This window comes from Tachypleus tridentatus, chromosome 6 (genome assembly GCF_004210375.1).
Source record: "Tachypleus tridentatus isolate NWPU-2018 chromosome 6, ASM421037v1, whole genome shotgun sequence".
Taxonomy (NCBI): domain Eukaryota; kingdom Metazoa; phylum Arthropoda; class Merostomata; order Xiphosura; family Limulidae; genus Tachypleus; species Tachypleus tridentatus.
The window spans coordinates 51,010,475-51,025,230 of record NC_134830.1 but is presented as its reverse complement, the minus strand read 5'-3'; the positions used below and the strand labels follow the sequence as shown (position 1 = coordinate 51,025,230).

The following is a 14,756-nucleotide window of genomic DNA, read 5'->3' as shown; positions in this document are numbered from 1 at the left end:
TAGAAAGTTCGTGAAAGTTTAGAATCAAGAAAGGTACGGTGTAAATATGAGTAATCAGTGATGAAGTAGTTCAATACCAGTCAGTTAATAAGCTGAGCTGTAAAGCAATGAGGAATGAACGAATAGTTAATGAGAACATAATGAGCACTGAACAAGGGTTTAGATAGTTCAGTGTCAAAACATTATTTAGTGTTAGCGGTAGCAATTATCTCGTCTATTCTGCTATCCAATTACTTGGTGGGTTTCAGATTTGTTTATGACGAATGTTTGATTGTATGTTGAATTTCGCACATAGCTACTCGAGATCCACCTTATCTAGCCGTCCCTTCTTTGAAAGTGATACACTAGAGGGAAGGCAACTAATCAAAATACCCAGCGCCAACTTTTGGACTATTATCTGCTAACTAATTTTGAGATTGACTGTCATATGGTAACATCCTTACAGCTGAAAAGGTGAGTATGTTCGATGAAGGGATTCTAGCTTGCAAATCAAATGTCCTAACCACCAGGCCATGCCAGGTCTATTGCCAATGTCCAAAATAAAGAAAAACTTTATTATAATACATAGAAAACTTTTTGTGTGTCATTACTAGATATGGTTGACTGATTAGAAACAAACAGGGTCAGTTCATTAAAGCCAAAACCCTACCATCGTATCATTGAAACAACTGTTGAAATGTTTACAAACATAAAACTAATGAAATCTAATGTACTAGACAGAAAAGAACTTCCTTAAATTAAATAAAAAAATCCACTTTAGTGTCTAAAATGACTATTTTTGTAAACAAGGGTATCAAAGGATGAATTGTAGTTAAAGGTAAGGGCTAGAGACTTAATACGAGTTCAGTTTTTATTTTTCTGTACCTAGTAATTAATCCTTTACCTCTAATGTTGGCCCGGCACGGTCAGGTTGGTAAGGTACTCGACTCGTAATATGAGGGTCTCAGGTTCGAATCACCATCACACTAAACATGCTCGCCATTTCAGCCATGGGTGCGTTATAATGTGACTGTCAATCCCACTATTCGTTGATAAAAGATTAGCCCAAGAGTTGGCGGTGGGTAGTGATGACTAGCTGCCTTCCCTCTAGTCTTACAGTGCTAAATTAGAGACGGCTGTCAACAATGTGTTAATGTATATGTACTAATTACGATCCAGCTGAGTCTCTTTCAACAATGTGTTAATGTATATCTAATAATTAGGATCCAGATTTTCTCTTCCAACAATGCGTCAATTCATAACTAGATCCAACTGACTCTCTTCCAACAATGTGTTAATGTATATCTACTAATTTTAATCTAGCTCTCTCTCTTCCATCAATGTGTTAATGCATATCTATTAATTATGATCCAGCTATTTCTCTTTCATCAGTTTGTAAATGTATAGGTAATAAATAAATATACATTCTTTTCATTTACGAACACATATTAGGATAAACTTGGTGTCGATATGAATGTCGATTTTGTGGTAAGGTTTTATATATTTCCCTAAGGTTTAACATGAACAGCCACCATCTTTATAAGAAAAAATCTTAAAGACATATATCTAGACATATTTGAATCTTAGTATAAATTTTTATTCCATCAGTAATGTTTAAAATTAGTTTGATTTCTTTAGAAGCAGACGAAAACAAATGATAATTCAGTTAAATTATTGTATATATTAGTTTTCTTTTGTTGCAGGCCCGGCATGGCCAGGTGGTTAACGCACTCAACTTGCAATCTGAGATCGCGAGTTCGAATCCCCGTCGCTTCAAACATGTTCCCCTTTTCAGCTATGGGGGCGATATAATGTAACGGTCGATCCCACTATTCGTTGGTAAAAGAGTAGCCCAAGAGTTGGCGATGGGTGGTGATGACTAACTGCCTTCCCTCTAGTCTTACATTGTTAAATTAGGGACGGCTAGCACAGATAGCCTTCTTGTAGCTTTGCGCCAAATTCAAACCAAACTTTTGTTTTGAATCATTAAATTGTATATTATATGTACTTTATTATATATTTTCAGGCTTTTTTTTTCTAATATTTAATTTATCAGTTTATTTTTGCTCCTCTACAACATAGTTGTGTGTGTGTGTTTCTATAGCAAAGCCATATGGGGCTATCTGCTGAGTCCACCAAAGGGAATTGAACGCCTAATTTTAGCGATGTAAGTCCGTAGACTCACCATTGTACCAGCGGGGGCTACACCGTAGTTAGCTAAAAGTTATTACCATTTGTGATGACTGAAAAAACAAAACAAAAAAAACAAGAAATGAACAATAACGGTGTATGCAACATTACAGATATCAACCAATAAATAAATAGAAAACAGTATTCGAGGCAGTGGTGCAAGGAATCGATATTTTTATACATCAGACTTTAGTAGCCAATATAACGAGTAATCCAAATACGGAGAGTACAGGGCCGTTAAGCTACAACTTTGGTACACGACTAGCAGATAAAGAATTATTCCCGTGGCTACTCAAGCGTTAGTACATTAGTGGTACAATTCTGAAAGAGACTGAAAGAAAACAGCGAGGTATATACTCTTCTCATATTTCGTTATCAAATATTACTGATAAGGAGTGGTGTGTCCTATGGGAGATATAAGCAAAGAGTAAACTCTAAATAGTTTGTAATGTGAGGAAAGAGGGGGTAAAACAAAATCTATCTAAATGGCAGAAAATTTCTCGGACAAAGAACCACAGAATGGGTGTATTTACTAGCTCTCTAACCTTGGAGTACATTAGAAACAAACTAAGTAAAGCACACAGAAATAAATAACTAGTGCGAAATATACTGTATTAAAAAAATTGCGCTACTTCAAGGGCTAAGTACGTATAACCATTCATAGTTTCAAACTAATAGACAAAGCAACAAATAGCAAGCACTCATTGTCAACTCTTACGTTAATTTTGTCCGACCAAATATGGGTATTTGACCATGAATTTTAGAGTATCTCTACGATTTCAAAGTGCGTTCTTACATCATCGGGGCGCATACCTTTAATCTTCGGATTAACAATCCGAGCAGGCTTAGCTACAGATCATCCAAGAAATCTGGTAATGAATCAGTGTTTTTCTACAGGGTGCGCTGTATGTCAAATATTAAGCTAATAGCGAGGGTCCACAGGTTGGAAGACACAGTTCTGAAAAAAGAAAAGTGTTTGATTCACGTTTAATTCAGGACTTACCTTCTGGCTCTATTTTCTACAATTCATTTCCTTCCTAACCGAATAATATTGAAATGATTAGATATAACACTATGTCACAATTTTGTAAACAATTATGAATATAAAATTAAATTCGTTTCCAAAGTAACTGGAAGTTGACTACAGAATACAGACTCAGTGTGATATTCTCACTTCCACACAAACATGAATTAAACTCACTGTGATATTTTCACCTCCACACAAACATGAATTAAACTCACTGTGATATTTTCACCTCCACACAAACATGAATTAAACTCACTGTGATATTTTCACCTCCACACAAACATGAATTAAACTCACTGTGATATTCTCACCTTCACACAGACATGAATTAAACTCACTGTGATATTCTCACTTCCACACAAACATGAATTAAACTCACTGTGATATTCTCACTTCCACACCAACATGAATTAAATTCACTGTGATATTTTCACCACCACACAAACATGAATTAAACTCACTGTGATATTCTCACCTTCACACAGACATGAATTAAACTCACTGTGATATTCTCACTTCCACACAAACATGAATTAAACTCACTGTGATATTCTCATTTCCACACAAACATGAATTAAACTCACTGTGATATTCTCACCTTCACACAGAGAGACATGAATTAAACTCACTATGATATTCTCACCTTCACACAGACATGAATTAAATTCACTGTGATATTTTCACCACCACACAAACATGAATTAAACTCACTGTGATATTCTCACCTTCACACAGACATGAATTAAACTCATGTGATATTCTCAACACAAACATGAATTAAACTCACTGTGATATTCTCATTTCCACACAAACATGAATTAAACTCACTGTGATATTCTCACCTTCACACAGAGAGACATGAATTAAACTCACTATGATATTCTCACCTTCACACAGACATGAATTAAACTCACTGTGATATTCTCACTTTTACACAAACATGAATTAAACTCACTATGATATTCTCACTTCCACACAAACATGAATTAAACTCACTTTTATATTCTCACTACCACACAAACATGAATTAAACTCACTCTGATATTCTCACCTCCACACAAACATGAATTAAACTCAATTTGACATTATCACTTTCACACGACCATGAATTAAACTTAGTTTGATATTCTCATTTTCAGACAAACATGAGTTAGAATCATTGGGTTTGTTTGTTTTTTTTGAATATCGCGCAAAGCTACTCAAGAGCTATCTGCGCTACCCGTCCCTAATTTAGCAGGGAAAGACTAGAGGGAAGGCAGCTAGTTATCACCACCCACCGCCAACTCTTGGGCTACTCTTTTACCAACGAATAGTGGGATTAATCGTAACATTATAACACCCACACGGCTGAAAGGGCAAGCATGTTTGGTGCGATGGGAATTCGAACCTGCGACCCTCGGATTACTAGTCGAACGCGTTAAACCACCTGGCCATGCCGGGCCGACTCACTTTGATATTCTCACTTCTACAGGAATAAGATATCACCTCTTTGCTTTCTGCACAAGAGGATTAAGTTTAAGTCACATCCAGTTATTGAAAACATTAGAACTAAAATAGAAAATGTAGTCGAACGCACCTCAGAAAATCAATAATTTTTCAGCGATTTCAAATCTCACGGCTAGTGCCTCAGTCTTTCCGTTTTTATGTGGGGGAGGCGTGCATCGTATGTACTAATAATAGGTAGACAAACAACAGTTGGAAAAACGTACGGAAAAATTTTTATTGATGGTGGATCACACAATGTTTTGAGGGAACATTAGTGTGTGTTCTTCAGATATGATCAGTAGTAAGTGGTACAAGGTTGATATATCGTTATAAAGACACAAGAATTAAATGTGACAGAAACGGTGTCAGCAGGTGACATGATATAGGTAGAGGTCAAGTGTGCAACCCTGCCAAATAGAGCTGATGTTGCTAGAGCAATTATTATGGTTTATCGAGGAGTAATTCGTTTTGATGACTTCTATAGTTTCTCAATAGTCTCTCTCTTTTGTTACTGTTTGCCTACGTTTTTGCTATATTAGCACAATGTGCTGTTGTAATAAAAATGTAATACACAAATATGGGTTTGGGGGATTCTGCAGTAGAGGCTTTAATCTGTCTTTGCTTGCTTCTTCCCCGTTCCCCAGAACAAAAATTGAAGAAACACAAGGAAACATGTAATACTAGTTTTTTAGGATGACGTGAAACACATTCGAAGTAAAAATGTATTCTAAAGACAGCTGATATAGGTGTCAAAACTTTAATTAAAATAAAGTACAAAACAATGTTTCGACCTTCTCAGGTCATCTTCAGGTTAACCGTCAGCTGTCTTTAAAATACAGTAATGTTAGTTTCTTACTTGAAGTGAGGCCTGCCATGGCCAGGTGTTTAGGGCACTCGACTCGTAATCTGATGGTCGCGAGTTCGAATCCCCGTCACACCAAACATACTCGACCTTTCAGCCGTGGGAGCATAATAATGTCACGGTCAATCCTACTATTCGTTGGTAAAAGAGTAGCCCAAGAGTTGGCGGTGGATGGTGGTTACTAATTGCCTTCCATCTAGTCTTACACTGCTAAATTAGGGACGGCTAGCGCAGATAGCCCTCGTGTAGCTTTGTGCGAAATTCAAAACAAACCAAACTTACTTGAAGCGGCCTCTCTCGGTAAATTAAAACTAACTGTGCGACATAAATTGTATTTGATAAATAAAAACAAATAACTTAATATTTAATCTATCAGAATGTGTTCATTTTTAAGAGTCATAAAATTCTAAGAGTAAATTGTGGAAATTGTTTCGGTTTATCATGAAGGAAATATTATGTATAGCCGGAAGTGATGAGGACGTACGATGGGAAAGACAAAGACCGGTAAGCCTTGCCTTGTGGACAGTTTATCGTGGCAAATTCCAATAAATAATTGTTAGTGGGAAAACCGTGACGAACGTTCTAGCAAAATAAGCAGATATTTTGTGGTTGTTATGTTCTTAGTTAAGAAGTTTAAGTTTAGAAGAAATAAGTAATTTTCTTTAAAAATAAAACGTTGTTCTGTACTTTATTTTAATTAAAGTGCTAATACTTATACCAGCCGTCTTGAAAATACAAAACGTAAAGTTATCTTTTCCTGAATACTCCAATTTTTATCAGTTTGGTGTGTGTGTTATTATACCAAAACCACATCGTGCTATTTACTGTGTCGAACCTTTGATTTTAACGTTGTAAATCCAAATAGTTGCCGTTTTCTCACCGGGGATTTACAGTAGTGGAAATAATTATAGGGGAAAAAATTAGCGATATACACACAAACAACAAAGTATAAGTTTGTTAATGATAAAAGCATAGGCACGAAGTGGATCCATTCACTGTTAAGGTAAAATTTCACCATATTGCTTTATGCTTGGAATGATTACAGCAATCATATTTATCAAAAGGCTTTAACATTAGACCTATCTTATTTCAAATACCATATTCTTTACTGAATCCCTTTGGTTGTATTTATCCTAACATGTTTTAAAGATATTTTATCTAAATTTAAAAGCTGTTACCCGTAATAAAATAATAATAAATGTATAAAATAGTTTCCAACCACATTTTACTTGCCATGATGCGTTTCGTTTAATCCAGATCTCATGAGTTCAATATTAAACAAAACGTATTGTTCTTGAACAACTAGATAGGACAGTTTGTTTTTTTGTTTTTGGAATTTCGCACAAAGCTACTCGAGGGCTATCTGTGCTAGCCGTCCCTAATTTAGCAGTGTAAGACTAGAGGGAAGGCAGCTAGTCATCACCACCCACCGCCAACTCTTTTCCAAAGAATAGTGGGATTGACCGGCACATTATACACCCCCACGGATGGGAGGGCGAGCATGTTTAGCGCGACGCGGGCGCGAACCCGCAACCCTCGGATTACGAGTCGCACGCCTTACGCGCTTTGCCATGCCGGGCCAGATAGGACACAACAAAGCAAGTGGTGTTAAACTGTGTTATAATGGTCATAACACATTAGTGACCGTAGTAAGAAACTTGAATCTTCAAAAATGTTTCTTTATGCGTATGCGCCATGACGTCACGTGATTTTTAAATATTTTTCACAAAATTAGATCAAACAATCTAGTCACGGCGACTATTTATTGGACTTTAACCCCGAAAACAAGAAACTCAAAATATTTTATGCACTAAATCACTGGGTATAATACGTCACTCTGGTTATTTGATTATATATTATTTTCTCTCTTACTGTAAGGTGTGTGATTCAGTATTGTTTGTTTTGGAATTTCGCGCAAAGCTACATGAGAGCTATCAGCGTTACCCGTCCCTAATTTTATTGCAAGATTAGAGGGAAGGCAATTAGTCATCATCGCCAACTCTTTTACCAACAAATAGTGGGATTGAACGTCACATTACAACGCCCCCACGGCTGAAAGGGCAAGCATGTTTGGTGCGACGGGAATTCGAACCTGCGACCCTCATATTACCAGTCAAACGCCTTAACCCACCTGGACATGCCGTGCCGGTCATTTATTATTTAAGCAACCATAACAAACTACATTAAACTGTACGTGTTAGTTTTTTACTGTTTTCTATAATGAAGAGTATTATTATTACGTCTATGATGGTAACTAACACCTAAAGCCCTCTGTCGAAATTTTGTGCTTATGAAGGAAGCCGCAAAACATATGAATTTTTGTCTGTGCTTCCGTTAGAAAATGTCATTTTTGTGTTTATTGAATGGCAAAAATAAAGTTTGTAACACACATTATCCTATTTGGTTTTCATACCGCTATCTAATGGTTACTAAGGTAATTAGTCTTCACAAAGTTTATCTTGTGCAATTTGAAAAGCGATCATATTTATAAATATGTGCAGTAGCACATATACCCTGGAATACAACTGAATATACAGGGAGTCAAGGTAGGTATTGTTGGGACTGAAGCTCCCCAAACTGTGTCTTAACCACTCATGTAGCCCTTAAACCCAATGATAAATGCTTGCTGTTAAAAGTTTGTTCATTTCCTAATAGTACAGAGTGTACCCCTTCACTGAGGAAGTGCTCGCGAGGCTTTTGCACTCCTCTTCTGTCCAATAATAACATAAAAACACCAAATAACAGACAGAAAACATTGTAACTATCGCTTATTATACATCATTCAAGAAACCAATACGTTTAGCTTTTACGATAAAGGTCACACAAACTACTAGGCCTATTGTTTTTCAGTATTTGGCTATTGTTTGGTGTTTAAACTGTAGTCATTCTAAAGTTTATCTCGGAATATCTTGCACCTAAATTTTCAAATACTTGATATTCTGTAAACTTTACTAAAACTATTTCATTAAAAGTTACATTAAAACATTATTGGACTTATTAATTCCTTATATCTGTCTATAAATGGCAGCCGAAATTTATCCCCTTACATATTTCTCATGTTCACCGTTATACAAGTAGTGTATTTATAAAACGGTATGTCATCTTCAAATAATAAAATTGCGGTTGACCTTGACCCACTTTTAGGCCGCCTTAAAACTTCGAATTGGAGAGGTTGACATAATTTAAAACAGATGCACGCTTTGTGTTTTTGTGCAATCTCTTTGAACTATATGAGAAGCCCACGGACTTGTTTAGCGATATGACTTAAGTGTGTACACTGGACGGAAAGAATATTACGTCACTCTCGAGGATCAGTCATGAAAAATATGGAAGTCACGTGCAATGTGTATAGGTCAACGAGCTTTGAAACCTTAAAAATCAAGCCATAAAAGGCTTGGTAATAAACGAGGAAATTAATAGATACTATTTAAGAGACATAATACGAGACATTTAAAATCTGTTTACGTTCATTTGAAATACATCATAACACCAAAAAGCTTGCTATGATACTGCTGCGTTAACTGACTTCTTTTAAGAATAAAAGTAAGAAATATTTATAACTACGGCTAAACTCAGATCCCACCGGTAAGGGCATCATAGCACTAAACAAATACTGCATAACACAAATGTAGTAAAAGAGAGCAACAAATTAAATAAAATTTATGACCTTCTTTTAAAGTTTCCCCAAAAATAGTTAACGTGAATTTTTGTACAATTTTGGGGGCCCGTGTGGTGATTATTAGCCCCGACAACACTATTAAACAGCCTACCTGATTAGTACCCTTCCTTACGATAAGTGAAAACAAGTTCACTAAAAATATCTCAAGTTTAACGTAAAATACGTTTTTCCGTTAGTAAGTATACTGGTATTTCGAATATACAATTATGTAATGAGCCACCAAAACAGTCATGTATTGTTCAGAATACTATATGCTTAATTTAAACTTTTAAACCAAATTAAAATTAATCTTAATTATTTGAGCTTTATAGAAATTATAAAACATATTCATGAAAAAAAAAGAGGCAAAGAAAACTTATATAAAAATATAGTAACAACGAGAGATTCGCAAGATTTAATTTATTAGTTTTTAAATTACAATGAGTTAGAAAAGTAGAATTGTGCTTACATATTTGTATTTATTTAGTTTACTGGAAATTTTTTAAATACTTCTATGAAATTTTAAAGAATTTGTATACATGACACAAGTAGAAGAGCCTGTTGGATTAATTAATAGCCTCGAGAGTTCTTTTTGAGTTAATGGGAACAACAAAAAAAAACAATTATGTCAATAAGAAGTACCCCTAAGCTACAATAGCTCCTTCTGTAATACGTTGTTACTTACGGAAACTTACTATTGTTTTTGTTATAATAATAGCGTTTCATATAAATAATTAAACCTGCCATAAGACAGTGTATTTTTATATATAAAAATATTATTATATTTTAATACTGCATTCTTGATGTAGTTCATGTGGGTTTTCAAGAACTAGTAGAAATACTAAATTAATAGTATTTCAACCATACCATATTGGCCATGTCATTACCAACGCCGCATTCAGCTTGACCTAGAGCTCTTGAAACCGGTTGGAATACAAGTGAATACACAGGGAGTCGAAATACAATTTTCATAGGTCATTTGTTGCAACAACTGTTACAATGTGAACGTTTTAAAAAGATATGAAGCATTATTATAAATAATTACACTTATAATGAGACATTATGTCAGTCTCATTATATTTTTACCACTACATTATTAATCTAGTCCCTTGGCGATTTTCAAGAATGAGAAGAGTATAAATTAATATTATATCAAGGTTTTTGGATACAGTCACAGGGTTGTAAAATTAGTTGATAGGTGGGGTTTTGTGGCATCTTTGTTTGTACAAATCGGTGTTTTTAATATTATCTCTTAACATTTATTTTGCCTCTGTTAACTTTTATTTTTTTCTTTATAGTCAAGCCCAAAGTTAAACAAAGAGCTAAGAGAGATTCTCTTATATAAATTTTCGTTAACGTTCCACTGATAAACAGCATTATAGAATAAGGAAATTAATAATAAGCTTTAAAGACAGGTTTACAAGTGGAAAAACCTATCTAAAACAAAATGAAAGTATTGGAATAGGTTCACCAAAAAGCGAGGAAACAAGGTAGGAATGGGAGTAATAAAACATCCTCTGTACAATCTCGCAAGAAGACGTATCCAACATCCAGTTCATGCCAAATTCATTTATTCTTTCCATCCTGTACACACACAGCCAGTCAACACAGCCCTTCCATCCACGTCAAGGGATTGACCATCAAAGTTACAATGCACTCACAACTGAAAGTGCAAAGAATATTTTGTGGCATTGCATGAATTCGAACCTGGATTTAAACTCCAGAGTCCAATCACAGAGCCAATTCGCACCCTGTTTGCTGACAATTTGGGCAGTTTTTTTTTTTTAGTAACTCAAAATATAAAACTTCATACCTGCCAAATACATTCAATGTAAATATGCTGATGTCTTTACTAAGAATTTTTAAACACATCAGGCTTGAATCCCAATTTAAAAAATGCACTGAAAATTCATATGATAATTAAGATTAAATTATAAATTTAGATTTCTCAACCATCCTGCAAGATATCAATTAATTAATTTAATTTAAATGAAAACCATGCTTGTTTTCATTACATACGAATTAGTAATATTACACTGCAACTTCGTTCCGTATCGAATAATCGTTCTGAGGTTCTATAGTTCCTTCCTGTCACTACAAAAACATCACACTTCATGCTTTGAAGGCGTGAGTTTTAAGAGTGACAGTTAACTCTTAATATTGGGTCTCACCAGAGTAACCCAAAACTGGTGGTGGGTAGTGTTGACTATGCGTCTTCTTTCTAGTATATTACTATAACATTAGAAAAAGCTTGTAAAATATCGCTTAACTGTTCGCAAACTTGCAAGAGTAAACAAATACTAAGAGTGTCTTCTTCTTTTTGTTAAACTCTATGAGTTGTGATAGGTACGGTAAATAGACCAAGTATATTTCCTTTAAAATGAGGGCCCTTCCACTGGGACTAAGATTAAGGCTTACGTTTTAAAATATTGAAAAACTTACCATCGTGACACCACCCCGCTCCAAAGTGTGGAGCTAATGCTTTATAAACTATAAGTTTCAGATATCATAAAGTTACAGAAGTGCTATCTTCGCTAAACTATCTTAGTTCTGATTTCAGACTGATACTCGTGATGAGCAGAGAACAGATAGCTATCTGTGTTGCCTTGTGTCTCATTTCAAACAAAAAAAACAACAAATAAGCAGTTACTCAGCACCATCTATTGACAACTCTTGAGCTACTCTAACAAAATACTAAGATTTGACTTACTTTTATAACACATTCACTTACACAAAATGCGAGTATAATTTTGCTTGTATGGGATGCAAACCACGAACCTTCAGATTCCCATTCTGGCATATTTATATGAGTACACGATCGGTACGCGTGGAAAAAGAAACACGTAAAAAGTCAATGACGGATAAAGGCAAAATTTCCAGAAGTTGGCTTCAGATAGAATAATATTATGACAGGTATACATTGAAACCATTTAAATAGTGTTACGATACCATGCTGGCAGTTAATGCGTCATTTTTCCCCGAAAATGAATACTTATACAGCAACATTTAAGTAAAATTTTGAAGAAGTTAACGTTCCATGATCTCTATAAAAGAGCGTTTAGAGCAGCAACAAGTCCCGGAACTACATTACAAAACAATTCAGAGAGACGCCCTTATAAATAACAAAAAGTATATTGCTACGAAAGAGAACCTTCTGACCCAAAAAGCCATTTAGATTGAGGTGGCCATATGGTATATTCTGGTGCTATTAACGAAATTATAAAACAAAGATTTGAAGTTGAGAGAAGCGCATAAGCCAAAGTATTATATCCTGTCACTCCCTCCTGCAAAATTCACTCCTTTCATAAGAAAGACAGCTGAAAACCTAAAGGAATGAGGTAGTCGTGGTCCACTAAATATACATGTGAAATTATCCTATACAGCTAATACGTTCTACCAAATATACATGTCAAACTACCCTATACAGCTAATATGCTCTACCAAATATACACGTTAAACCAACCTATACAACTTCAATGGCTTTGATCTGTACATATTTGTTAATGTTGACGTCAATGGAAAGTTTGTCATGGCGTATAATTTAAGACTAGCCTCGCACTTCTCGTGTTACTATATTAAACTGTAATAGTGAACATTTCAAGACGGAAGCAATTTTAAGCAGTACACTCTTCGTACCTATGCTATGTCGTAATTTGTATTAATCCGGTTCGGTTATAAACGTCTCAATTAAATTGTCTTTCATAGCTCCCTTTCGAGCTTGATGGCCTCCTTCAAAATCGCTATAGTCACTCATATTTACACACCACACTATAATAGTTTTGGTTCAAATGAAAATAAGTATTTAAAAATAATTGTGAGAACACACAAAGGATTAAACTGGGTTTCTTTAACTTATATAATCACTCAACTTTATGTGCAAAGAAATATTTGTAAATCTTATTTTAAAAACAAGCTAACAAGCACGTGACGCACACTTCCGCGTTATATTTGATACTCCCTTGACAATTATGATTTAAAATTTGAGTACCACTAAACCAGTGTTATCTACTGGTACTACATATATTCGTCCATTAAACCCAAATAAATTCCTTTTTCTTTCTATCTCCTATACCTTCTAATCGTACTATTAACATTAATCGCTAGGGTGACGAAAACGTCATGAATGTGATTATTTTACTACACTTTAGCGTTCAAAACGTGAAATTGAAAAGACGCCTTGTTACGAAATGCTACTTCGGTTAGTATTCTAAGATTGTTTTATTGCTTCATCATACTAACAGGGTAGGCTGAGAGATAAAACTAGATACAAACTTCCATTATGTTTTCTACCTACAGGTTCACTACGACTACTTCAAACGATCATCACACCCAGATAATCAACCCTACTTTTATGATGAATCATACCAGTCCTGTATCTTGTTGTTGTGCACCTAATCACGTAACAAGAATAGTGATTATGGGCGTTGGAATTCTATTTCACATCTGTATTTTGTGAAGCTCTACACGACTTTCGTGAATAAGCTCGTGTTTTTATTTTATGAACTCTGAACTATAAGCAAACCTAGGATGCCACGCAGGGACTAGTACCATTACAATATGAGGAATAGCAAGTCTCAACAACGTACTTATATCCAAGCCGAGGAAGAAAAACATCATCAACTATAAGGCTAAACACCTAGTGGCAACAGACTGAAATACTAACATTACGAAGTTGATGCTTTGAAATTAAACCATCATACGTTTAACTAACGAGACAGAAGGGTACGTGCCATCCAACTTTTTATTGCTTTATGAAAAAAACTTTCTCTCCTATTTCTTGTCCCCTCCTCACTTTTAACAGATATACATTTTTTTTCTCCATTTCTAAAAACTCCGTGTCAGCGGGTAAGGTCAAATCAGTAACATTACGTAATAGTTAACAAATCAGTAACTCGTAAACACTTCACCCACGCTACGTGAAAGTAATTGTAATACAGCAATCATGTACGTAGACCTGATGAATCACATCATCGAACATACTCGCTCTTTAAGTCGCGGGGGAATTATAACGTAACAGTAAATCCCACTATTCTTTGGTAGAGAGAGCAGCCTAAGAGTTTGGTAGTGTTGACTATCTGCCATCCCTCTACTTTATTATTTCAAAATTTAGGATAAATAACCTTCGAATACCTTTACGAAGAGTTCAACAAACAAATTTACATAACGTAGTGAATATTGGAGAACAGAACGTACAAGCTTCTGGATAACCATCAATATTTAATTAGTTTCAGGTTCAAGTTGCAATTATAACACTAAACCTTTGTTCCTGAAATACGTTTATAAAAAAGAACGAAGCCTACACACAAAAAAGGTGTTTTAAGAAACTGCGGCTGATTTGATGTAAACCATTTATGATTAAAAAGGAATAACAACTTAAACAAAAAACATTTTGTAACGTGCTTTTGTCTCAGATCATTTAATTCAGTCACTTCCGCTCGTTAAAGTAACTCGATTTATAAGCAGTAATTCAGTTACCATTGGACTTTATATTTCAGTTGTTTCCTTCCCTCCAACAAGTGAATGGGAAAACAAATAGTCTTCAGATAAAGCAAGAA

At 35.0% G+C, this 14,756-nt stretch overlaps 1 protein-coding gene across 1 annotated transcript in view; it reads right to left on the bottom strand.

The window, feature by feature from the left end:
• Nucleotides 1-14,756, bottom strand: part of LOC143252473 (ceramide synthase 6-like) — a 46,139-nt gene that overhangs the window by 4,769 nt on the left and 26,614 nt on the right. The window contains exon 13 of the transcript XR_013029009.1: nt 2,983-3,127. The gene's annotated coding sequence lies outside the window, so the exon portion shown is untranslated. The remainder of the gene's footprint in view (nt 1-2,982; nt 3,128-14,756) is intronic.